Below are 25,962 nucleotides of genomic sequence, written 5' to 3'. Positions count from 1 at the left end.
CCAACCAACCAGAGCTTCCAGGGACTAAATGACCAATCAAAGAGTATACATGGGGGACCGGTGCCTCCAACAACATATGTAGCAGAGGATGACATTGTCTGGCATCAACAGGAGCCCTTGGTCCTGTAAAGGCTCTTTTCCACAGTATAGGGGAATGCCAGGGTGTTGAGGTAGGAGTGGGGGACAGCATCCTCATAGAGGTATGGGAGGGGGAATGGGAGAGGAACAGGGAAGGGGGATAATGTTTGAAATGTAAATACATAAAATATATAATAAAAAGAACAAAATTTGTGATAAGGATAGTGAAGTAGAGCTCTCTACAATTGATGGCTACTGGTAGGGGCAGGGCTGGGGAAGGATTCACTTTTTTTTAAGGAGCTGGCCACCAGGAGTTTGACAATATACTAGTTTCTAGATGGACAACACAAATTGGACTTATTTTTGTTTTAATCTTATTTTGGAGGAGAGGCCACAAAGGCTGGAGACAGAACTGGGACGACTGGGAAGTGAGGGTGATCAGGGTTCATTATGTGAAATTCCCAAACAATCAATAAAAATATTAGATTAAAAAATTATGTGTTTGGGTTGGAGAGTTGGCTCAGTGGTTCTGATGGCTTAGCTCACTGATTGCTTTTCCAGAGGTCCTGAGTTCAATTCCCGTCAACCACATGGTGGCTCACAACCATGTATGTGTTCTGATGTCCTTTTCTGGCATGCAGGTGTATATGCAGATAAAGAACTCATATACATAAAATAAATAAATCTTTAAAAAAATTAAGTGGTTATATTGGTGCCTCAAGTTTTATGCCAACGTACTAGGATATATTCAAGACTTCCCTTTTTATATTTATATCTCTATTCTGTAAATGAAAGAAATTTGACTTATGTTTCACAATTATTTGCACAAATGTTTTAGAATTGTTATTATGTACTACCATGAGAAACAAACCTACCCACTCCAGTTCGATGTATGTTAACAATGTATGTTACTTTATTTTAGTAATATTTACAGATCATGAAATATACAAATACCAAGGCTTAAACATGCAGTGTGTTTTAGACAGGACAAATTTGGGGTCAAAATTTTTGTGGGTAAGTTGGTGTCCTTATCCCTCCACCAGGAGTTCTTCATGGCTACAGGAGGTAGCCTTTTCAGGTTCCATCTCCCCACTGTTAAATATTTCTGCTAAAGTCATCCACATTGACTCCTGGGAACATCCCATTCTCAGGTCTCTGGGACTTCCTAAAGTTTCCCCCAATCCTCATCCCTGGCAACTGCAGATTTCCATTTATTCCCCTGACCCTCTTGGCCTCTGTCCTGTCCACACACATGATCCTTCCCGCACATTCCCCTCCCTCTCTCATCCACTTATCTCCCTCTCTATGCCTCCTATGACATTTTGTCCACCTCCCTCACACTTTTAAATGTGATCCAAGCATCCTCGCTTAGACCTTTCTTCTTATTTAACCTTGTTGGTTCTGTTGGATGTATCATGGGTATTTTGTGCTTTATGGCTAATATCCACTTACAAGTGAGTACATACCATGCATGTTCTTTCAGGACTTATTCTCCAGTTCCACACATTTACCTGCAGAATTTATGATGTCTTTGTTTTTAATAGCTGAATAACATTCTATTGTGTAAATGAAACATGTTTTCTGTATTCATTTTCAGGTGAGGGCCATTTGGATTGTTTCCAGTTTCTGTCTGTTCTAAATAAAGCTGCTATGAAAATAGTTGAGCATGGAGTATGGTGAAGCATCTTTTGGGTACATACCCAGGAGTGGTTTAGCTAGGTCTTGAGGTAGAACTATTCTGAATTAACTATTCCAAATTAACAAAATCAGAAATGAAAAGGGAGACATAACTACAGATTCAGAGGAAATTCAAAAAATCATCAGATCTTACTATAAAAGCCTATATTCAACAAAACTTGAAAATCTGCAGGAAATGGACAATTTCCTAGACAGATACCAGGTACCGAAGTTAAATCAGGAACAGATAAACCATTTAAACAACCCCATAACTCCTAAGGAAATAGAAGCAGTCATTAAAGGTCTCCCAACCAAAAAGAGCCCAGGTCCAGACAGGTTTAGTGCAGAATTCTATCAAACCTTCATAGAAGACCTCATACCAATATTATCCAAACTATTCCACAAAATTGAAACAGATGGATCACTACCGAATTCCTTCTATGAAGCCACAATTACTCTTATACCTAAACCACACAAAGACACAACAAAGAAAGAGAACTTCAGACCAATTTCCCTTATGAATATCGACGCAAAAATACTCAATAAAATTCTGGCAAACCGAATCCAAGAGCACATCAAAACAATCATCCACCATGACCAAGTAGGCTTCATCCCAGGTATGCAGGGATGGTTTAATATATGGAAAACCATCAACGTTATCCATTATATAAACAAACTGAAAGAACAAAACCACATGATCATTTCATTAGATGCTGAGAAAGTATTTGACAAAATTCAACACCCCTTCATGATAAAAGTCCTGGAAAGAATAGGAATTCAAGGCCCATACCTAAACATAGTAAAAGCCATATACAGCAAACCAGTTGCTAACATTAAACTAAATGGAGAGAAACTTGAAGAATATTACTCAGCTATCAAAAACAACGAGTTTATGAAATTCGTAGGCAAATGGTTGGAACTGGAAAATATCATCCTGAGTGAGCTAACCCAATCACAGAAAGACATACATGGTATGCACTCATTGATAAGTGGCTATTAGCCCAAATGTTTGAATTACCCTAGATCCCTAGAACAAACGAAACTCAAGACGGATGATCAAAATGTGAATGCTTCACTCCTTCTTTAAATGAGGAAAAAGAATACCCTTGGCAGGGAAGGGAGAGGCAAAGATTAAAACAGAGACTGAAGGAACACCCATTCAGAGCCTGCCCCACATGTGGCCCATACATATACAGCCACCCAATTGGACAAGATGGATGAAGCAAAGAAGTGCAGACCGACAGGAGCCGGATGTAGATCGCTCCTGAGAGACACAGCCAGAATACAGCAAATACAGAGGCGAATGCCAGCAGCAAACCACTGAACTGAGAATAGGTCCCCTATTGAAGGAATCAGAGAAAGAACTGGAAGAGCTTGAAGGGGCTCGAGACCCCAAAAGTACAACAATGTCAAGCAACCAGAGCTTCCAGGGACTAAGCCACTACCTAAAGACTATACATGGACTGACCCTGGACTCTGACCCCATAGGTAGCAATGAATATCCTAGTAAGAGCACCAGTGGAAGGGGAAGCCCTGGGTCCTGCTAAGACTGAACCCCCAGTGAACTAGTCTATGGGGGGAGGGCGGCAATGGGGGGAGGGTTGGGAGGGGAACACCCATAAGGAAGGGGAGGGGGGAGGGGGATGTTTGCCCGGAAACCGGGAAAGGGAATAACACTTGAAATGTATATAAGAAATACTCAAGTTAATAAAAAAAAAGTCTGAAAAAATAACAGTATCAATGGACGTGTTAACATGGAAGGCAGGAAGTTTGCAGGGTCCCACCCCTAGACAAAGTTACAGGCAGGTACTTCTCCCAGGGATGAGCCCCTTTGTTGGTTGTTCAAAGAAGAATGGTCAGCCTTGAAACTAAATATACATAAACAACATAAATATGCATAAAAACAGACCCAACAGGTTATATGTATATAGAGATGATGTATGTATATGCATATGCATATGTATATGTATATGTATATATGGAAGACAGAGAAAGAGAGAGAGGGAGATAAAGAGGTTATCAACATGAAAGTGATAAGGGACAAGAGAGAGATTGAAGGGAAGGAACTGGAAGGAGCCAGAGGGAAGAACTGGAGATGGGGAAGTGATATAATTCCATTTCAATTAAAAGCACTAAATAAAGAATAATTCTGAAGGGACCGTCATACCTGATTTCAAGTTATTCTAAAGAGCTATATTAACAAAATACTCCAATCAAATAGGACTAGGAAGCAAGAAGACATTACTATTCCAATATCTGACATAGTAGACTCCAAACAAAGGTAATCAGAAGAGATTTCTAATCAAGGGAACAGTTCACTGAGAAGGCATTACTATCCTAAACGTATATGCAAAATTAAATATCACACCCCAAATTGAATTAACAGACATCTACAGAATATTTCACCCAAACAGCAAACACAAAGCAAATCTTAACAATTTTAGAAAGAGTAAAATATCTCTATGCATCCTATCTCATCACAGCACAATAAAAGGTAAAGCCAACAGCAAACAAATCGCTAGTAAGTGCATACAACTCATGGAGATTAAACAACTCATTATCAAATGTTGATTGGATCAAAAAAGAAATCAAGAAAGAAAGAACAAATTTCCTGGAACTAAATGAAAACGAAAACACAACACAACAAAACTTCAGGGATTTATTAAAAGCAGCCTTATTTCCCTACATGGGAACTTTTTATCTCTAAATGCCTACGATAAATCAGAAAGAGCACAAATAAGTGACTTAATGATGTAACTCACAAATTTGGAAAAACAAGAATAAGCCAAACCCAAACCCACTAGATGGCAAGAACTAATAAAAGATCCAAAATTAATGAAACAGAAACAAAGAAAACAACAGAAAGAAGCAATGAATCTAAGAACTGGTTCTTTGAGAAGATAAATAAGGTTGACAGACCCTTGGCTCAACTAACCAAAAGAAGGGAAGAGAAGACCTAAACTAACGAATCAGAAATGAACAGAGACACATTACAACAGACACTGAAGAAATTCAGAATGTTATACGGGAATACTTTAAAAACTTGTACTCCATTAGGTTGGAAAACTAAAGGAAATGGATAAACTTCCAGATTCTGCCAAACCACCAAAATTAAACCAAAAGAAGTCAACAACCTAAACAGACCCATAACAAAGGAATAAAAAGCCTTCCAACTAAAAAAGTCCACACTCAGATGGATTCCCAGAAGAATTCTACTAGAATTTCATAGAAGATCTACAACAAATCCTTAAACTATTTAAAAAAAAAAAGAAAGAAAGAGGAGAACTTCCAAACTCCTTCTATGAAGCCAGTCACACTACCAAAAGCAGGCAAAAGACACAACAACAACAACAACAACAACAACAAACTGAATACAGACATACATCAAAAAGATTATCCACCATGGCCAAGTTATCTATATCCAACAAATGCAGGGATGTTGAATAGATGCAAATCAATAAATGTAATAGACAAATAAACTTAAAGATAAAAATATAATCATATCAATAGGTACAAAAAAAGCTTTTGCTAGAATCCAAATACTTTCTTAGAGTGTAGGACAAGAGACAACATACTTGAAGATATTGAAAGCTGTATATGAGACAAACAACAGACATTATTCTAAATCAAGAAAAACTGAAGCAATATTATGCATAAGAAATCCTAAAAATTCTACCAGAAAAAGTCTAGAAATGATCAGTAATTTCATCAACATGGTAGGATACAGAAGAAGCTTGCAAAAATCAATACCTTTCCTATACACTAACAACAAATATATATATATATGTATATATATATATATATATATATATATATATAGAGAGAGAGAGAGGGGGGGGGGGGAGAGAGAATGGACACACTCCCAGGCACAACAGCCTCAAAGAAAATAAAATATCTAGGAATAAGCCTAATCAAAGAGGTGAAAGACTTTCATAATACAAACTTTAAATCTGTGAAGAAAGAGATAAAGACACTAGAAAACTTAAATGTTTTGATTGGTATAATGTGAAAATGGCTTTCTACCAAAAGCTATTTATAGATTCTGTGTAATCTCCATCTCATTCCTCACAGAAATAGGAAAAAGCTATCCTAAAATTCACATAGAACCAGGAAAGACCCTGGATAGCCAAAATAACACTGAAAAAAGAGAGAAATTCTGGAGGGATATATTACAGAGTCATAGTAATAAAAACAATTTGGTAGTGGCACAAAAGCAGGTATGTAGGTCAGTGAAACAAAATTTATGACACAAGCATGAGTATGTGTGACTATGCCCATCTAATATTTAATCAAAATGCCAAAAATGTATACTGGGGAAAAACAGCATCTTCAACAAATGGTGCTAGGAAAAGTAGATGTCCACTCATAGAGGAATGGAACCAGGTCCAATATCCATCATAGTGCACAGAATCTACCTTCAAATGGACCCAAGCCCTCAATGTGAAACCTGGAATAATGAAACAGATAGACAAAAACATAGTCACTACCCTACACAATATTGGTATACGAAAGGACTTTCTGAACAGGTTCTCATTTGTTCAGGAAATGAAGGCAGCAATTGACATGTGGGACTCATAAAACTAAAAAGCTTCTGCACAGCTAAGGAAACAACTGAGTTAAGTGGTAGCCCATAGAGTGAGAGAGAATCTTTGCCAGCTGTGTACCTGGCAGAGGATTAATATCCAGAGTATACAAAGAACTTAAAAACCAAACTGAAAAAGTGAGCCATTCATAAATGGGCTAGGGATCTGAACAGAGAGTTCTCAAAAGACAAAATAAAGATGGCTAAGAACTGTCTCAAAAATGTTCATCTTTCTAGCAATTAGGGAAATCCAAATCAAACAACTTTGAAGATTTCAACAAAATGACCAACCAACAAGAAATGCTGGAGAGAATGTGAGATAAAGGAAACTTTCTTTCACTAGGAGTGGGGGCTGTAAATTGGTCTGGTCACCTGGTAATCAGTGTGGCAAACTCAAAAAGGTTAAAGAATAAATGATCTGACTCAGCTATGCTACTTCTTGGCATTATGTCCAAAGAACTTGACATCCTTCTCCATTAAGTCATGTTCACTGCTGCTCTGTTCACAATAACTGGGAAATGGGAACAACTCAAATGACCATCAAGCAATTAATGGATAATAAAATATAGTACACTATGGACTACTGTTCATCTGTAATGACTAAGAAAATAATGAAATGTGTAAGTAAATAGATGGAACTGGAAATGTTGATATTGCATGAAGTAACCCAGACCCAGAAAGACAAACAGCGCATGTTCTCTCTCATCTATCTTCCCTAAGTCATCAGATGTGGGTATGCAACCTGGAGTAATTGCAGAAATCAGGAGATTAAAAGAGGACCATGGATTGGAATAAGAGATTTGAAGGGGAGATGCAGAAAAACAGAGGAGGTCTTTAATTATGGAGAGGTAGAAAGATAAATTTAGAAAAACGATGGAGGTGAATAAGGTAACAGTAATGGTATTTTACAGTTAAAAGGGATAATATCAATATCTAAAGAGATATACAATATAGGTAAATCCATACAAACTGTATGTGTATACAGTTTAAATTAACACTCCCCTTCTGGGCTGACAATGCTCCTTCCAAGAGCCATCTATCTAACATAACATCTATCTAGACTATCTAACAAAAACCCCAACACCAGGCAGTAGATACTTGCTTTTGAGTTGTTGGTCAGGATTGTGCAAGAAATTCCCAAAACTTTATAGGATGCTGTGGTTGTCCCTGCTCTCCTCCCAGTGGTTAAAGTTAAGTCCCTATAACTGAAGAAATCATGAACTTCAGACACAGAATCCAGAAGCCCTAAGCTGGATCTGGCTTGAAAGCCTTTTCCCTGAGGATTAGCTTTCGTGGTACCAAAGGCACCACGCCAGTTTCCAAGAAGGCAGAAGCCAATAGCTCTATCCATCTATGAACCACAGCAGTGACAAGAATAACATGAAAACCCTAAAGGTCCAAGAGTGGCATGTGTACCTTGTTACTAACCAACAGCACTCTAATTGGTCTTAAGGCCTGTTCAACATGGGGGAAACCATGTCTGGTATTGGAAACCTAGCCAACTACTCAGGGCTAGCGAGGTCATGAATCTTTGAGGAGTGTCTATAATCACCACTTTACTAAACCAGTATAATCTCTAACTATATTCTAAATATTTAGTCTTACACCCAGAGATGAGGGTAGTTCTTACCCTCATCTCTTACCCTCATCTCTGCACAGATGGGTGCTATTACTAGGAACCACAACTGAGAAAAATACAGAAAACATGAAAGCATGTGATTTCCAGTCTCAACTGATAATGTCTACAGCACAATTGTTATACCCAAGGCTCAGGGATCACTAGTGAAGAGGAATAAAGATTTTACAAGTCAGAGGAACAGGAAGTCTGGTGTGAGGCTGCACCCATGAAATGTCATCAACCTGGCTACCTAAACAACACCTGAACATGTTACTAATGGGCATGCTAATGTGGAGGAAGGAAAGCTCTTCAGCCTCAATTATTAGCAACTGGTGAATGGTGCAACCATTCCCAAGAATAAATTATCTTCCCCAGGGAAGAATCCCTTGGCTATCCAAAACCAAGTGGCTAGACCTGTATATCCTTACAGGTAACATTATGCATGGGGTAATGTGAGGGAAGGGTTAGAAAGAGGAAACGGATCAGGGAAATGATATAATAAACATAATTTCAAAAAATATTATAAAAATACCATAGCACTAAATTTCTCATTAACTATTTCAAGTAGCATTAAATATATATATATAATTAAATAATTAAATATATATATATATATATATATATATATATATAACCTATTTAAAACTGTAAGTCTGTTCCCATTGAACACTTCTTGGCTTGGGAATATAGCTCAGTGAGTAACACTTGCTCAGTATGTTTGAGGCCCTATATTCAATGCCCAGTAGTACAAAACCAAGAATAAAAGCCTATTGTTGAACTATTCCACTTTCCTCTTTTCTCCACCTCGTAATGGCCACAATTCTACTTCCTGTGTATTAGTTTCACTGCTTTAAAAACACATATGATGGAACTTTATAGCATTGTCTTCTTTTGTGACCCGGTTTTCTGCACCAGGAATGATGTTTTCAAAGTGCATTCATGTTGCAGAACAACTGCTGTCAAATGATATGCCACTTGTACAGCTTATCTCATTGCAAATCCTCCCAATAGCCCTATGAAATCTGTTTTATTTTGTCATTTTATGGTTTAAGTAAATAAGCCTCAAATATGTTAAGTTTTCCAGAGGCCACTCAGCCAAATATAGCCTACAACATTCAAAGCTGTTTTTCCCAAATGCCTTGTTGTTTCCATTAGGACACTGTCACAGCTGTGTTGATTTGATCAATATCCATGGGGAGACAATCAAAACTCCATGCATTGGCCTGCTTCCTTCATGCCTGATTATTTGTTTTGTTTTAGCTTGGAGAAGATGTAGGCATGCATGTGTGGGTTTTTCTGAAATGCTGATAAGAAACAGAACAGGCTCTTAGAAAAATGTAAGCCTGGAATGTTCATAATAAATCTCTAGCATTCCAAGTTTATATGGTCAGCACATTTGGACATATTTTGTTATAAATGTGAAAAATACAACAGTGAACATTACAGCTACAGCAAAGAGGTTGTCAGAGACTAGGCATAATGACATAAATAAATACCATCCTAAATTCCAAAACCCTAAATTACACAATTAAGCATAGTCTTTGGCTCTAATTGCTCAGATCTTTTGCCTATTAGGGGGTTAATATTCCTCTGATGACTATGTCTTCTTGGTGTAATGTTCAATTATTCAATGTTGCACTCCTCTCCTTCTCCCCCTCCCCCCCCTCTCAAACCTGGCCATTTGCCTGTGTACCCGACTATATTAGTTAGTGTTATTGCTGTGATGAAACACCATGATCAGAAGCAACTTGTGGAGAAAACAGTTTATTTGATTAACATATCCCAAGACGCCAGTCCATTGAGGGAAGCCAATGCAGAAATTCAAACTGGATAGGAACCTGGAGGGAGGAGCTGATACTGAGGGCATGGAGGAGAGGTACATACTGGCTTGCTCCTCATGGCTTGCTCAGCCTGCTTTCTTATAGAACTCAGGACCAACAGCCCAGATGTGGCACCACCCACAATGGGCTGGGACCTCCCCCATCAATCACTAATTAAGAAAATGCCTTACTAGCTTGCATACAGCCCAATCTTATGGAGGCATTTTCTCAATTAAGGCTTCCTCCTCTCACACAATCTTAGTTTGTGTCTTGTTTAAATCAAACTAGCCAGCACACCAGACCAGAGAGGGCCAGTAGATGACAAATATCCAAAATAAAATACTTCTGAGAGAAAATTATGCCAGCTGTTGTTATGTATTGTGTGTCAATAAAGCTAACTCACTCTTAACAGTAATAAATGTTAGCCAAACTAAACTTAGTCTGTCAATATAGATGTAGACTTGTGTGTATTATAAGCATTATGAGTCTGGGGAATAAAGTGTAGATTCTTTCTAAGTTATGATGCCCTAAATTTCCCAGAACAAAGTTTTTGGCCTATAGTAATTTTCAAAATTATCCTTTCTCTGGATTTTTCTCATTTTCATAAGTTGAACTTTAAAGAGTAGCAATGTACTTCTGTATGTTTAATGATATCAACTATTACTATAAATCTGAGACAAAAACATACTTTGGTGTCATTTTTCCCATGCTCATTGGCTGAATAGTATGTCACTGGAAATGAAAGGTAGAGTAGTATCTTCCAAACAGAGAGACAGTTTAATCATTTGGGGTCCGGTAGCAGCTTTTGATGAGTTTGCCAAGCAAATAACCCCTCTAATTATATAAAACAAAATTTCCAGAGTTGGAGTAGAGATTAATTATGGGGGAAAAGGTCTTTAAATGGCAGGATTATAGCTTGTAATAATTTCTCTTTTGTATGGTTTTTTGAATTCACATCAAAGGAAACTGCTATTCCATTCCATTCAGACCAATCTTGGACACAAAAATGATGACTTTTTCTTGTTAGCTTTAACAACTATGAAACACTATAATTGTGAAAAGAAAAATACTAAAAATAAAGTAAAAAGAGGCAGACAGCAAATGAGGGAAATTTTTAGCATTAGAAAATAATCATGTTTATAAAAAGCTGACATCTTAGTCTGTTATGGCTTTTTTTGATTCATACTCTAATTGAGAAATAACTATCATTTTAAAAATTCTTAGACTGAATGCTCCACTTTCTACTTTATTTTATAAGGCTTTACAGAACTTCAAAAGAGAGTCATGATAGGCAGCTACTTTTGAAGGAAACAATAGGTAAAAAAAAATTGATCAGTTTTTCTGAGTGAACAGAAAATATCACATTTCTCTAGGAAGAATAAAATTGAAGGGGCAAGTGACACCTATTTCTTCTTCACTTGGAAGGACAGTATTCTTTTTATAGAACCAGAAAGGCATTGCAACATTTTTTATGTGATGGTCCAATGACACAATGAAAATAAAAGAAATATAAGAGTGTGACTAGAAAGGTCCCCAAAGTAGTCATTTTGCAGTCATATAACGCTAAAGCTTGCTGCCTCATGTTGGTTCTGGCTTTATGATAAGATTTTCTTATATTTAGCATATTATGATAGGTAAGCCAAAATGGTCATACAAGGCAGATGTTAGTAACCCAGATAAAGTCACCTATTACTTTATTATGAAGTAACTTTTAAGAGAATTATCTGATATGGAACATACTATATTGTTAGGTAAAATGCATGTGGCTCATATGTGAAGCTACTTCATTGTCACTAAAACAATAGCTACAGTTTTCAATTGTTTTTCTCCCATAAGATTCCATGACATTTGAAGTTTAATTGTAGCTAATAGAAATTATTCCAAGCATGGTCTATAATTCATGGATATGCTACAAATATGTCAGATCACTGTAGGCTTAGTTTTTTTTAAACCTACTTTTAATAAGGGGTTTCAACCCCTTCAACCCTTTCTAGCCCATTGTCCAAAGGTAAGGGAGAAAAGATTCTTAAATAGTACAAGGGGATGTAGACCTGTTTAGAAGTTCCCTGGGGTAATTCCAATATCCATTTGTTAGGATACCAGCAGTCTAGTTCAGTAGTGTCAGGATACCAAACACAAATCAGCAGTGGTGGCACAATCCAGCAGAAACAGCCAGGCCTCTGCTGAATCAGACCTCGATGCCAGGAGAAATTCTCTACAGTGCCTTTCTCAATGAAGTGAAGATCAGCAAAGGCAAAGATAAAGACTCGGTACCAATAAATCCTTGCAAGGCTAGCTATGCAAGTGTACCATCACTGTCTGTTGAGTTCTATGTATATTCTCTCCAAACATCACATGTCCTCCCATGGGTCTTGCCTTAGCAAGACAACAGGTGAGTCTATATCACCTGACCTATCCAGAAACTTCCACTTCAGGTCACTATTCTATGGGCTTAACAGATTTCCAAATAGAGAAGAATCCGATCTTCCTGCACATAGGAGGAACTTCTTATCTCACAAGTCATAAGGAAATAAAAGTAAAATATGGGGACCTTAGGTATAGTTCAAGGTAGAGCAACTGGCATATGATGTTTTCCCTGTTTCTTCCATTCCCATTAATTTAAAAAATATCCAATGTTCCCATAAAACTCCATGTTTAACTACCCTTAACACACCCTTAGTACTCAGAAGTACTGAGTATATCTGAATATAACCAAAGTTTGGACTTAACAATAAGCTGTAGTGTATCAGAACAATAAAATTTGGGGGATTCCTGACCAATAAATGTTGCAATTTACTACACTAAAAGTTGTGTTATGGCCCTAAGAGTCAAAAGAGTATCCAGTGTTTGTGGAACAATTGATATAGAGGTAAAGATTCTAAGTGGTGCTAAAATCAGGTCAAAAAAATTAGAACTGATGTCCTGAGGAGAAAGAGATAAAGATAATGTACAGTATTCAAATGAATTCATGTGCAAACCTATACAGGCTTTCAGTATTGTGGAACAAACCTAAAATTCTCTATAACTAAAAGCCTCTAGTGAGTGATGTATGGACTAATGTTTAATATGGCTAAATCACATAATGACAAGAAAGAGAATTGCCATTCTCTAAGATATTCTGATACTTATTTGCTGTATCATTTAAATATATTTTTAAGTAGGGAAACTTTGATATTGTAAAACTGTAAAAAGGAGATCTGGTGTAGTTTAAAAACGAGCTAGGAGAATTAAGGCATTTTTGGTGTTTTGTATATGCTTGGCCCAGGGAGTGACACTAGTAGGAGGTGTGGTCTTGTTGGAGTAGGTGTGTCACTGTGGGTGTGGTCTGTAAGACCCTCCTCCTAGCTATTTGGAAGCTAATCTTCTGTTTGCCTTCAGAACAAGATATTGAACTCTCAGCATCTCCTGCCTGGGCACTGCCATGCTCCTTCCTTGATGATAATGGACTCAACCTCTGAACCTGTAATCCAGTCCCAATTAAAAGTTGTCTTTATAAGAGTTGCCTTGGCCATGATGTCTGTTCACAGCAGGACAACCCTAACTAAGACAGCATTGGTAATTGCTCTGACCCATTCCCAGATATCTCTGTGAAACAACAGAGCTCAGCAATACACAGCTTACAGGTCTCTGTACCAGTCTAACTTCCATTCATTGTATACAGAGAGAAAGCAAAGAACAGAAAGAAGTAAGGTTACAGAGGATTTGTCAAGGAATAATACTGAGTTTGAGACTACTTAGACATGCACCTAATTGTGTAACTTAGTAGTGAGTGATTGTGAGTATTATAATACCTAGTATCACTTGCCTCTGTGTCTCAATTTGTTAGCTGCAGGTATCAAAGTGAGTTATTATACATAAAATGCCCAAATGCCCAGACCAGTTTGATGAGTATAAATATATCCCAAGAATTCTTTTTTTTTTTTTTTGGTTCTTTTTTTCGGAGCTGGGGACCGAACCCAGGGCCTTGTGCTTCCTAGGTAAGCGCTCTACCACTGAGCTAAATCCCCAGCCCGCCAAGAATTCTTTTTTTTTTTTTTTTAATAATAAATAATTTTTTTTATTTTATTTTATTTTTTATTAACTTGAGTATTTCTTATATACATTTCGAGTGTTATTCCCTTTCCCGGTTTCCGGGCAAACATCCCCCTCCCCCCTCCCCTTCCTTATGGGTGTTCCCCTCCCAACCCTCCCCCCATTGCCGCCCTCCCCCCATAGACTAGTTCACTGGGGGTTCAGTCTTAGCAGGACCCAGGGCTTCCCCTTCCACTGGTGCTCTTACTAGGATATTCATTGCTACCTATGGGGTCAGAGTCCAGGGTCAGTCCATGTATAGTCTTTAGGTAGTGGCTTAGTCCCTGGAAGCTCTGGTTGCTTGGCATTGTTGTACTTTTGGGGTCTCGAGCCCCTTCAAGCTCTTCCAGTTCTTTCTCTGATTCCTTCAATAGGGGACCTATTCTCAGTTCAGTGGTTTGCTGCTGGTATTCGCCTCTATATTTGCTGTATTCTGGCTGTGTCTCTCAGGAGAGATCTACATCCGGCTCCTGTCGGTCTGCACTTCTTTGCTTCATCCAGCCAAGAATTCTTTTAACACAGCATGGTACCTCTTATGTACGCCAAAATCCATTTGATCATGGAATCTTTGAACTACACTGAGTGATCAATAAAGTAATTAGATAAGTAGTCTTGTGAAGCCCATCATATGCAATCCTGAACCTTGTTTTGATGCTGTGGGAAGATTTGGGTTTTGGCATAAAGTACATCTAGTTTGGCACCTCAGAATCACTACTTTCTAACTTTGTGGTCCTACAAGTTGTTAAATTCTTTTAGGATTTGGAATTTACATTTTAAAAGTCCTAGTAATTACTGCTAGAAGTAGTCATAGACCAGAACTTTTAATGGTCGGCATTGTTATTCTAAAAGACTGAGATTAGTACATTTAGGCATAAGCACTACAGAGGTAGCAGAAAACCTTAGAGGAGCCCCAGATAATCTTACCAGGGATAATGAGTTGAAGTCAAGCAAAGGAAATATTAAACTACAGAATAGGAAAAATGGAAAGGAAATTGTATTAAATAGTAGAATGATTGTTCTCAAGGGAGACGATGGAAGTTCCTAGGTTGGAGTCATTTTATATTATATTGAAGTAAGGCAAAACAGAGTCCTGGCAAACAATCCTTCTGCAGCTGGGGGACCAAAGAGATGAGCTAATATTGGTTTTACATCTATCTTTTCTCTAAGTCAGGGGTGGAAAAGTCTCCTAGATGCACAACTGCCTAGAATCTGAGCCAACTAGAGATGGTAACAGTTAGAAGAACCACACAGATATGAAGGAGAGAGAAAAAAGAAGGAACATGGGGGTGGAATTATAAAAGGGAATCAGGAAAGAAGATAAGAAAAGGCAAAGAAAATGAAGAGGAGGCAAAATCAGAAGGGAACAGAGGAAAGAGGGAGAAACAGAGATGCATAACTTAGAAGGCTTCTACCAAGGATACAAAGGTGTCACCAGCAGAGTGGTACTTGTCTCCTGTTAAGTAATCATGCATGCTCCCATTACATAGGCCTGTGTACTGGGACTTGGCTTCAGAAAACAGTTGATTCCTAGCAGCTGATAAATAAACAAGCCTAAGCCCAGAAATGATCAGACAGAGATATCTTTTTTTTTTCTTCCTGGTGAAAGAAATGTCATTTTCCCCCTGCTCTCCAAAAGGTAAACAATGCTTGTTTCCTAGAAACAGTTGGGAGTATGGGAAGAATATCATCTGCTCTTGCCAGCCCCGGAATTCATTCCAGGGATCCAAATCCCTTTCCCATCATTCTGGTTCTTTAGCCAGCCCATTTGCAGAGACAAAGCGCCCCACCCATCCTACCTGTGCCAAAGAAAAAAGACTTTTGTACTCCTTGAGAGCCTCCAGGCCTATGTTAAGGTTCTTTACATGTAAGTAGGGCTATCTAAACACCGTTATTCTAAAAAGTAATTCATTTCTAAAAGTTTTCTTTTAGAAAATATTAGAAACATTTGCACATGATACTATCTGTGTCACCTTGGCTTGTATATGGTCTGCCACCAATTGTCTCCTTTATTTACTCTTCTTCAACCTTTCATGTAGCTCTTGCTTTCCCTCATAACTGAAACTACTCATAGCCTTTCACCATATCTGTCCAACTTCTCTTTATATTGTTCCAGGGGGAAAGTAGGTGGCTTCAGGGGATATCATCATCATCATCATCATCATCATCATCATCATCATCATCATCATCACCACCACCACCACCACCATCATCATCATCATCATCAATTGTGATAGGGGGCACATATGATATGGATCTCTGTGGATGAGTTCAGAGAAAAATGTTTGGAAATCAGTTCTCTCCTTTTATCTTTATACGGGTTTTAGAAATTGAGCTCATGTTGTTAGAGTCGGTGACAAGCCCTTTTTACTTACTGAGTCATCCTGCTGGCTTATAGAAACTAGTCTAAAGGTCAGAGGCTACAGAAGGATTCACTCTTCAAGCAATGTTCCTTTTCTAACCTTAGAAAATTTTCCCATTAAATACTATCAGAGATCAAGTTGTAGCCATGTTACCAATTGTAAGAAAATAATAATCCCCACATTTGATGGCACTTTGTAACATTCTGAAAAACTTTACATTCAAAAACCTCAAACTCAAGAATATTGTGATATTGTCGTTCAAATATTCAATTTGTACTTTGAAGAAACAGGTAAGCACAACCAAGTAGGGTTGAAAAAGATATATTTTTGTTTGTTCAGAATTGAAACAAGGGCAATGTGCATGGTAGGCAAACACTCTATCCCTGAGCTCTACTCAATAATAAAATCTCTCCATCTTTAATGTGGAAATTACTCATTTGTTCAATGATCAGTGGGCAGAACCAGCCTTGTATATATATATATATATATATATATAATACATGGAGTTCCAGACCTCATGGATAAAATTCCCTTTCCACTAACTTGATTGATCACTAATATGAAACTTTCAAGATTTAAAAGGGACTTAAATATATTTATTTTATAGTCCTTGTCTTTTAGGCCAGATCCCACAAATGTAAACTCAGATCTTTAAAGCTGCTAAATATGGGGCCTGGAGAGATGGATTGGCTGTTAAGAGCACTGTCCTCTCTTCAAGAAGACCCAAGTTCAATCTCTCACACCCACATTGCAGCTCAGAACTGTGTGTAACTCTAGGTCCAGGGGATCTGGCATCCTTGTACAGGCATGCAGGCAGATTCCAATGCACCTAAAAAGTAAACAAATTGTTTTAAAAGGCCACTAAATATGTCTTCTAGCCCAACACCTATATCTTATACATTATTGTCTGGCTTTTTTATCAGCCAAAACATGAAAGAATTTTGAGGTGTGTTAATAAAGAATCTAAGTAAACCCAGAGAAGCATGAGCCTATAGCAGAAACACTGAGAGACACATGGTAGTTGATTGGCCATTTGCTCTGTAGGCTAATGCCAGGCCTAAGATTCGAATATTTCTTGGGAAAGTTCAGCTAGACCCTAGAATATAAGGACAGTCAAGCCTAGAACCTGCATAGAAAACATAGTGCCTTACCAGAATATAAGTTCTATGAACGTACTCTCGTAGTTATGGATGACTCTCTGAATACTCATTTTAAGTAGGTGGTAGGGTCTCAGACTACCTCATGTTAATGAAATAGATTAGAGGGACACTCCCTTTCCTAAGAACACTTACTTAGGTGTTCAGCACTGTTGAATACCATTAAAAATGTTAATAACATGGTTGGTCTTTAATGCTTATCTTTCCTTAAAATCAGTTAAGCTGTTTTGAGTATGTGGTTTTAACTCTTAAGCCCTTCTCCTGTGCCAACTGCTTTAAACATTTCAAAGGTGCACCAAAGAACTCACCCATGCCATGCCCACACTCTCAGGCCTAGCTCAGGTCTGATAGCCTTTAAATAGACACAACTGGAAAATATTATATTTAGTGAGGTGACCCACACCCAGAAAGACAAGTGTTACATATTCTCTCACATTCGTGGATCCTATCTCTAAGTCTTTAGCATAAGTATAGCTCTTGACCCTCCTCAATAAAGTTTCTTTTGGATCTACTACCACAATTTTTCTAGACCAACATAATCCTTTTACTACATTCTAAATTGTATCCTTATATACACAGCTAAGTGTAGTTAGCACCCCCACCAATAAAGCATCTTTTCGCAGCCAATGGACACAATGCAGAGACCAACAGATTGTGGGGGTCCCAGGCCCAATGGATATAGCTGCATAACCACTCGTACATCTATGGCCTAGGGAACATTTCTGAAGAGGGGGAGGAAAGATTGTAAGAACCAGACTACCAGAAGGTCAGCAGGAAAACATTTTCCCCTATGGTTATAAAAACAAGGCAAAACAATGGCATCATCTAGATATACTAAGAAGGAAACAAGGAAATCTCATGGAGTCCTATCTCTAGACAAAGAACTACAGCTAATTAATGACTGCAAAAGGGAGAATTAACCTCTCCCAGGGAGGAGCCCCCTAATTGGTTACCCAAAACAAAGTGGTCAGCCCTAAAACAATATGCACACAGACAACAAAAAGAGAGTCAGAAGGTTGTATTTATATATTTTTCCATACATACATGGGTTTATGTATGAATAATAATCAAAGAAAAAGAGGCTATCATTTTGAGAGTCAGTGAGAGTCAGTTGAGGAGAGAGGACTTAGGAAATTTGGTAGGGAGCAAAGAAATGAGGGAAAGTAATAGAATTATATTTTGATTAAAATTTGTGAAACATAAAATGAAAACATTTTGAAACCATCTTTTTGTAGCAGATGGTGATTATTACTAATTTCCACAATGGGTCAAAATGAAGAATAAGTGACCTTGATACATCTACAATGCAACCTCAGGAAAAATAATGGAGAAGAGAGCCAGAGGACCAGGATATATATATATATATATATATATATATATATATATATATATATATATATATATATATGCACACACACACACATATATATATATATATAAATATATATATATATATATATATATATATATATATATATATATGAATGATAGGGAAACTGCAAACATGAAAGCTCAACATTATGGTTGCCTAAATCAAGACCTGCACAATGACAACAGCAATTGTTATGCCAACGTGATGGAGAAATCTTTTTTTTTTTAAAGTAGACTTGGTTCTTTTTTTTTTTTCCGGAGCTGGGGACCGAACCAGGGCCTTGCGCTTCCTAGGTAAGCACTCTACCACTGAGCTAAATCCCCAACCCCGTGAAGGAGAAATCTTACAAGGCCCTAGATAAAGAAACACTTCGAGGTCTTCCTACCTCTGTCCTGTGCTCCAATACTAAATTCTAATAAAGACTACTGGTGGGCTGAGATGCTAAGACTAATAGATTAAAATACCAGGCTTCCAGTGGCAGTCACCTAGCAGCAAGCAGTATAAAGATCTAGAGACTGACTCTTAAAGCCATAATTCCCTAAGACTCCTGGATATATCATCACTTAAGCAACTAAACAGCAACTGAATTAGTTCTAGAAAACAGAGCAACTGGATAAGAAAGAGAACGACTGAGACAGTAGAAGGCAAAGGTAGTAAGAGATGAAAGCCTTTGCTGGAAAAGTTCCAGAGAGCCACCAGGGATTGAGAATAGAAGATTTGGGGACTGAAGAGATGACTCTGAAGTTAAAAGGGTCAGTTTACCACACCTACCTGATAACTCACTTTCTCAGGGTTACCATTCTTGTGAAAAGACACCATGACCAAGGCAACTCTTATAAAGGACATTTAATTGGGACTAGCTTACAGGTTCAGTCCATCATCATCAAGGCAGGAAGCATGGCAGCATCCAGGCAGGCATTTACTTTACAAAATGGAATAGAAGGTTTTAACAGCCAAATGATGGTGCTACAATACCAGCTGCTGGGTAACTGAACACCAAAATTTAAAGATAAGTCTATGGTACAAATGCTTAGAGGTTTCATTCTTCTTGGGAGAATTTTAGAGTTTAGAGCAATGTGGTGATTTGAATAAAAATTACTTCCATAGGCTCATAAATTTGGTCCCCAGTTGGTAGAACCATTTGAGGAGGATTAGGAGAAGCTGTTGCTGGGGGTGGGCTTTGAAATTTCAAAACCTTTATACCATTCTCATTTTCCCCACCTCTCTTTCTCTGACTCTAACTTGCAGGTCAAAACGTGATCTCGTACATGCTCCTTCTACCATGCCTCTGTTCTGTTAATATGTACCCTATAAAACTGTAAGCCCCAAATCAAGTACTTCCTTTTATAAGTTGTCAAGGTCACAGTGTTTTGTAACAGCCAAAGAAAAGTAACTAAGACAGAAACAGAAAGTGGACTATTGCAGTGACATACCTGAACATGTCTGTCTGTCTGTCTGTCTGTCTGTCTGTCTGACTGACTGCTTTAGGAGTAAGATGGCCGACTTTGGGTCTTTGTACTGGAAAAATGGTACATTAAGTAGAGCTTAATGGAACATCCTTGTAGGATATTGGAAGACAGTAGTGCTGACAGCAATGTGGACTATGGAATCAAGTTCAGGAGGTTTCAAAGAACAAAATTAGCAACTGGGATAGAGACTGTTCTTGTGATATTTTGGCAAAGAATGTGGCTGCTTTCTGCCCTTGTCCTAAGAGTCTGCCTGGGGCCAAATTGAAACATTTTATAGTAATTTCTTTGGTAGAGGTAATTTCTGTTACATGGTTATTAGTAATCACTCTTATGCAGGGCTAAAATGAAAAGGAACATGCAGAACAAAAAAATACAAAATTTGAAGCAAAAATGAGTACCAGGAAATTTACTGTTGGAGACAAAGATTTTGCTGAACTGATGAGCAGCTTGATTCAAGAAAGGAATAAAGGAAGTAGTGTCCTCATGGCAAGACCCTGCCTAGGTAATCCTGAAATTTGCAAAACAGGAAAGATCTGAGGAAATTTCTGCTCCTAAAAACCAACAACAAAGAAAATCTGATGTAAATGTGATTCGGGCTTCACCTCAAGCAGACGGCCAACCCTGGCTGTGCTGTCTACCTGGTTCTGGCTTTAGAGTCATGAAGAATACTGGATGAGATTGTGGCATCTATTCCATGGCTGAGAACACCAAAAGCCAGGCAGTATGTGGAAAAGCAGACCTTACATGAGGGCCCTGAGACGGCAAGAAGCCCTAGGATGCCATTGAACAAAGCTGTAAAATGGAAGCCTGGATTGTGTTGGTGACCCCTAAGATGTTGGAAAACCAGAGTCGTGAGACATCGGCCAAAGAAAGCTGCATTCAGGGATGGGACCAGCTCAAGAGCAAGAAATGTGTTCAAGGCAGCAAAGCTGGCAGGGAAAACCATCGAAGTCCTCTGACGTCAGATATAGAGCTACGTAGTTTTGAATTTACCTTGCTTAGTTTCAATTTTGCTTTGGCCCAGTATTTCCCCACTATGTTCCCTTTCTCTCTTTTGGAATGGTAATATATGGTCTGTGCCATTGAATATTTAAAATATGCAATTTGCTTTTTGATTTTTACAAGGGGTTACAAATAAAAGATCGCCTTGAGTCTCAGCAGAGACTTTTAAACTTCACTGAGACTGTGAAAGACTATGTGGACTTTTCAAATGGGACGGAATGCATTTTTGCATCATGATATGGCTATAAGCCTATGGGAGGCAGGGAGTGGAATGTGGTAGTTTGAATGAAAATGGCCCCCATAGGCTCATATATTTGACTACTTTGGCCCTGCTTTGGAATGGGGGTAGGATGATTAGAGGATGTGGCCTTGCTGGAGGAGGTGTGTCACTGGGGGTGGGCTTTGAGGTTTCAAAGACTGAATCATTCCCAGTCTCAGTCTCTGCCTCCCCTCCCTCTCCTTGCTCCCTCCCTCTTTCCTACCCCCTTCATCTTAACTAGGGTTTTATTGCTGTGAAAAGACACCATGACCAAAGCAACCCTTAATAAGAAAAACTTTTAATTGGGACTGGCTTAAAGTTTTGGAGGCTTGGATCGTTATCATCATAGTTGGGAAGCATGCTGGTACACAGGCAAACATGGTGCTGGAGAAAGAACTGAGAATTCTATATCTAGATCAGTAGCAGGAAAAAAAAAACACATGGCTTGAGAATCTGAAACTTCAAAGTCTACCCCCAGGGACACTTCCCCCAACATGGTCACACCAATCCAACAAGACCACACCTTTTAATAGTGCCACTCTCTATGAGCCTCTGGTTTTTATTCAAACCACCACATATAAATCCTCTCCACCTCTAGCTTGCAGAACAAGATAAAAATTCTCAACTGTTCCTGCCACCATGCCACCATAAATCATAAGCTCCAAATTAAATGCTTTCTTTCTAAAATTGCATTGGACATGGTGTTTTAGCACAGCAATAGAAAAATAGCTAAGACAATCTATATGCCTTAGGTTCACAGGGTCCCTAATAAGCCCATGACTTTGATATCAAGACCTTAATCTGACCTGAGCAACTAGAAATATATGTCTGTGGGGTTTAAAACTTGGAGCCATAAGACTTTCATTCTCAGGACCTAGATACAAACTTATAGGTTTCCAAATTTAGCCTATAACTACCTGGCTTTTGAGAATTCCAGGCTGCCAACTCTTATGATTTTTGTCTTACTAATTTGTAATTTCCATTCTGACAAAGCAAAGGGACCCTCAGGCAGATGTTTGTGACAGCATGGGTCTAAGAAGCAGTACACTCTGTGTCAGGTACACTCTGTGTACCTTATACCAGGGTTCTCAGAGCAACTGAACTGATAGATTGAATATATATTAAAATGGAATTTATTAGACTTGCCTGGAAAACAGTCTGGATAGATTCCCATGGCTGTCTTCATGCTAGAGAGGAGCTATTCAGTCCATAATCTACCTCTTCTTCCTCATTGTGGTGTTGAAAGCTGAAGGATTCCAGGAGAACTCTGTTCTTCAGTCTATATCAGAATGCCAAAGAAACTGAGTTCTAGTATCAGGGAAGGATGGTGACAACTGGGTGGTGGTACTTACAATAAGATGCAAAAGCGAGTAAGCAAAAAGCAAAAGATACTTTCCCTCAGACTACTACAGAGTTATTAGTACCTTGGACACTGGCAGAAGGGCTACCCTGATATGTAGAGTGGGCTGTCCCACTTCAGTTAACCTCATTAAGAAAATCCCCTCCTAGTCGTGCCTAGAGGCTAACCTAATCACAGGTTTGCAGACATTTGACTCCTGGGTGACACCAGACCTTGTCAAGTTGACAAGACTAAACATCATGTTTTTTATTTTTTCTTCTTCTTTTGAGAGTTTTATGTTCTTTGGGGATAAGAAGAATTTGGAATGACATATATAAATATTGACAGTAGATGAGATACTTTTGAGTAAAAATGGTACACTTTTTCTTTTTTCTTTTCTTTTATTGGATATTTTCTTTACTTACATTTGAAATGTTATCCCCTTTTCTGGTTTCCCCTCCAGAAACTCCCATCCCATCTCCCCTCCCCCTGCTTCTATGAGGGTGATTCCATACCCACCCCCCCACCCCCTCCCCATTCCCTACCCTGCCATTCCCTTACACTAGGGCATTGAGCCTTCACAGAACCAAGGGCCTCTTCTGCCATTGATACCCAACAAGGCAATCCTCTGCTACATATGTGGCTGGAGCCATGAGTCGCTCCATGTGTACTCTTTGGTTGGTGGTTTAGTCCCTGGGAGCTCTGGGGGGTCTGGTTGGTTGATACTGTTGTTCTTCCTATGGGGTTCCTATGGAATTGCCCCTTCAGTCTTTTCTTTAACTACTCCATTGGGGGCACCATTCTCAGTCCAGTGGTTGGCTGTGAGCATCCATCTCTGAATTTGTCAGGCTATGACAGAGCCTCTCGGGAGACAGCTATATCAGGTTCCTGTCAGCATGCCCTTCTTGGCAACGTAATGATGTCTGCATTTGGTGGCACTATATGGGATGGATCCCCAAGTGTGGCAGTCTCTGGATGGCCTTTCCTTCAGTCTCTGCTCCACTGTTTGTCCCTGTATTTCCTCCTGTGAGTATTTTGTTCCCCCTTCTAAGAAGGACTGAAGCATCCACACTTTGGTCTTCCTTCTTCTAGAGCTTCATCTGGTTTGTGGATTGTATGTTAGGTATTACGAGCTTTTGGGCTAATATCCACTCACCAGTGAGTGCATACCATGTGTGCTCTTTTGTGATTGGGTTACCTCACTCAGGATGATATTTTCTAGTTCCAACCATTTGCCTATGAATTTCATAAAGTCATTGTTTTTGATAGCTGAGTAATATTCTATTGTATAAATGTACCATATTTTCTGGATCTATTCCTCTGTTGCGGGACATCTCTCTTCTTTGCAACTTCTGGCTATTATAAATAAGGCTGCTATGAACATAGTGGAACATGTGTCCTTGTTATATGTTGGATCATCTTTTGGGTATATGCCTAGGAGAGATATAGCTGGGTCCTCAGGTAGTACAATGTCCAATTTTCTGAGGAACCTCCAGACTGATTTCCAGAATGGTTGTACCAGTCTGCAATCCCACCAACAATGGAGGAGTGTTCCTCTTTCTCCACATCCTCGCCAGCATCTGCTGTTATCTGAGTTTTTGATCTTAGCCATTTTGGCTGGTGTGAGGTGGAATTTCAGAGTTGTTATGTCTTGCATTTCTCTGATAATTAAGAATGTTGAACATTTCTTTAGGTGCTTCTCGGCCACTTGATATTTCTCAGTTGAGAATTCTTTATTTAGCTCTGTACCCCATTTTATTTACCTGATTTAATTATCTCTTGCAAGTTTACTTTAAAATCAAGGCACAGCTGTCTTTTTCATAGGAGTTTCTCTCTCCCCACTCTTAGTATCTGTGCTTAAATCTATATCATAACATTTTTTTCAACAAACAATATAGCTTTAAAAAGTAAAACTGAAACAAAGTAGTATTTTATGAGATATAAACCTACAAGAATGACAGGAGATAGAAGCAATTTAGTTTTAAGAGCCAGAGTGAAGACGGCATAGTGACCAATTTGGCATGCCTAAGAAAATATAATATATGAGAATGTTGGACAAGTATTTTTTTACTGAGTTGAATCCCCACAGCTCAGAACTAGTGGCAATGGTAAATCAAAGTTAAGTCTATGGGCCTCAGACTGTGGTTTAGCAGTTAAAACCACTTTTTGCTCTTTCAAAGGAACTGTGGTTTTGTTCCCAGTACCACATAGTGCCTCATGTCTATCTGTACATCAAATTTCAGAGGATCTTCTAGCCTTCACAGTCCCTAGGCATGCATGTGGTTCATATACAGACACAGGAAAACATTTACATACATAAAATAAAGAATAATTTGAAAAGTATAAGGGGATAATGTAATAAATCAGGTTATATAGTAGGTTTAAAACAAAATACGTTTATGATTTATGCTGGCCATCTAATGTAATCACATGGGTGCCCAGAATTATGAGGGATCCATCTTAAACATTTCTATGATGGCTGTTTCTGAAGCGTGTGGGGGGTATAATGCAGCAACTGTACCCCAAATAGCATGCTACAGGCTCACATTTCATAGCCCAAACAGACCATATGATAATGCTATCCTTTGAATAGCATGGGAAAGGTAAAAGGTAGATCCTCTTTTCTACTCCCACTGCCACCTCCATGGCACTAGACAACTCCACTCCACCATGGCGGAAATCTGGGCATTTCTTTTCTTAAAATGTCAAAACAAAATGTGTCTTCGATGAGGAATAGTTGGTACAACTGAGGATCAAACTAGTATATCAACTGAAATTCTCTAAAACCTTCCTTCACCTGGCTCCCACAAATCTAGCACATAGGTATATCATCTTTGAAGTAATGGTAAAATGGAAATGTCTTTTGGAGTAGACATTTAAAAAGAAGGGTACAGCCATACTGACAGTTTATGCAGTATTATATGTTTAAGAAGGATTTCTGAATCAACAAACCTTAATGTAAGCAGAGAATTCAATAATCTTAAATGGAATAGGGTCATCTAAGAATTATGAGACAACTGAAAAGACTGACAAAAAGAAGGAAGGAAAGAAAGAAAGAAAGAAAGAAAGAAGGAAAGAAAGAAAGAAAAGCAGTGTAAAGCAAACAATAGATTGTGAAGTGAGAGGTTGAAAAAATAAGAACAAGATTTTAAACCACT

General features: G+C 38.5%; 1 protein-coding gene across 5 annotated transcripts in view; it reads right to left on the bottom strand.

Annotated features, from left to right (window-relative positions):
• Pbdc1 (polysaccharide biosynthesis domain containing 1) overlaps positions 1 to 25,962 on the bottom strand; it is a 217,252-nt gene that overhangs the window by 73,145 nt on the left and 118,145 nt on the right. The window contains exon 9 of one of the 5 annotated variants that reach the window (XR_015646366.1): positions 22,612 to 22,744. The exons of the other annotated variants lie outside the window; for them this stretch is intronic. The gene's annotated coding sequence lies outside the window, so the exon portion shown is untranslated. The remainder of the gene's footprint in view (positions 1 to 22,611; positions 22,745 to 25,962) is intronic. 5 annotated transcript variants of the gene reach the window in all.

Source organism: Rattus norvegicus, chromosome X (genome assembly GCF_021556685.1).
Source record: "Rattus norvegicus strain SHRSP/BbbUtx chromosome X, alternate assembly SHRSP_T2T, whole genome shotgun sequence".
Lineage (NCBI taxonomy): Eukaryota > Metazoa > Chordata > Mammalia > Rodentia > Muridae > Rattus > Rattus norvegicus.
This window is presented reverse-complemented; position numbering and strand designations above follow the sequence as displayed.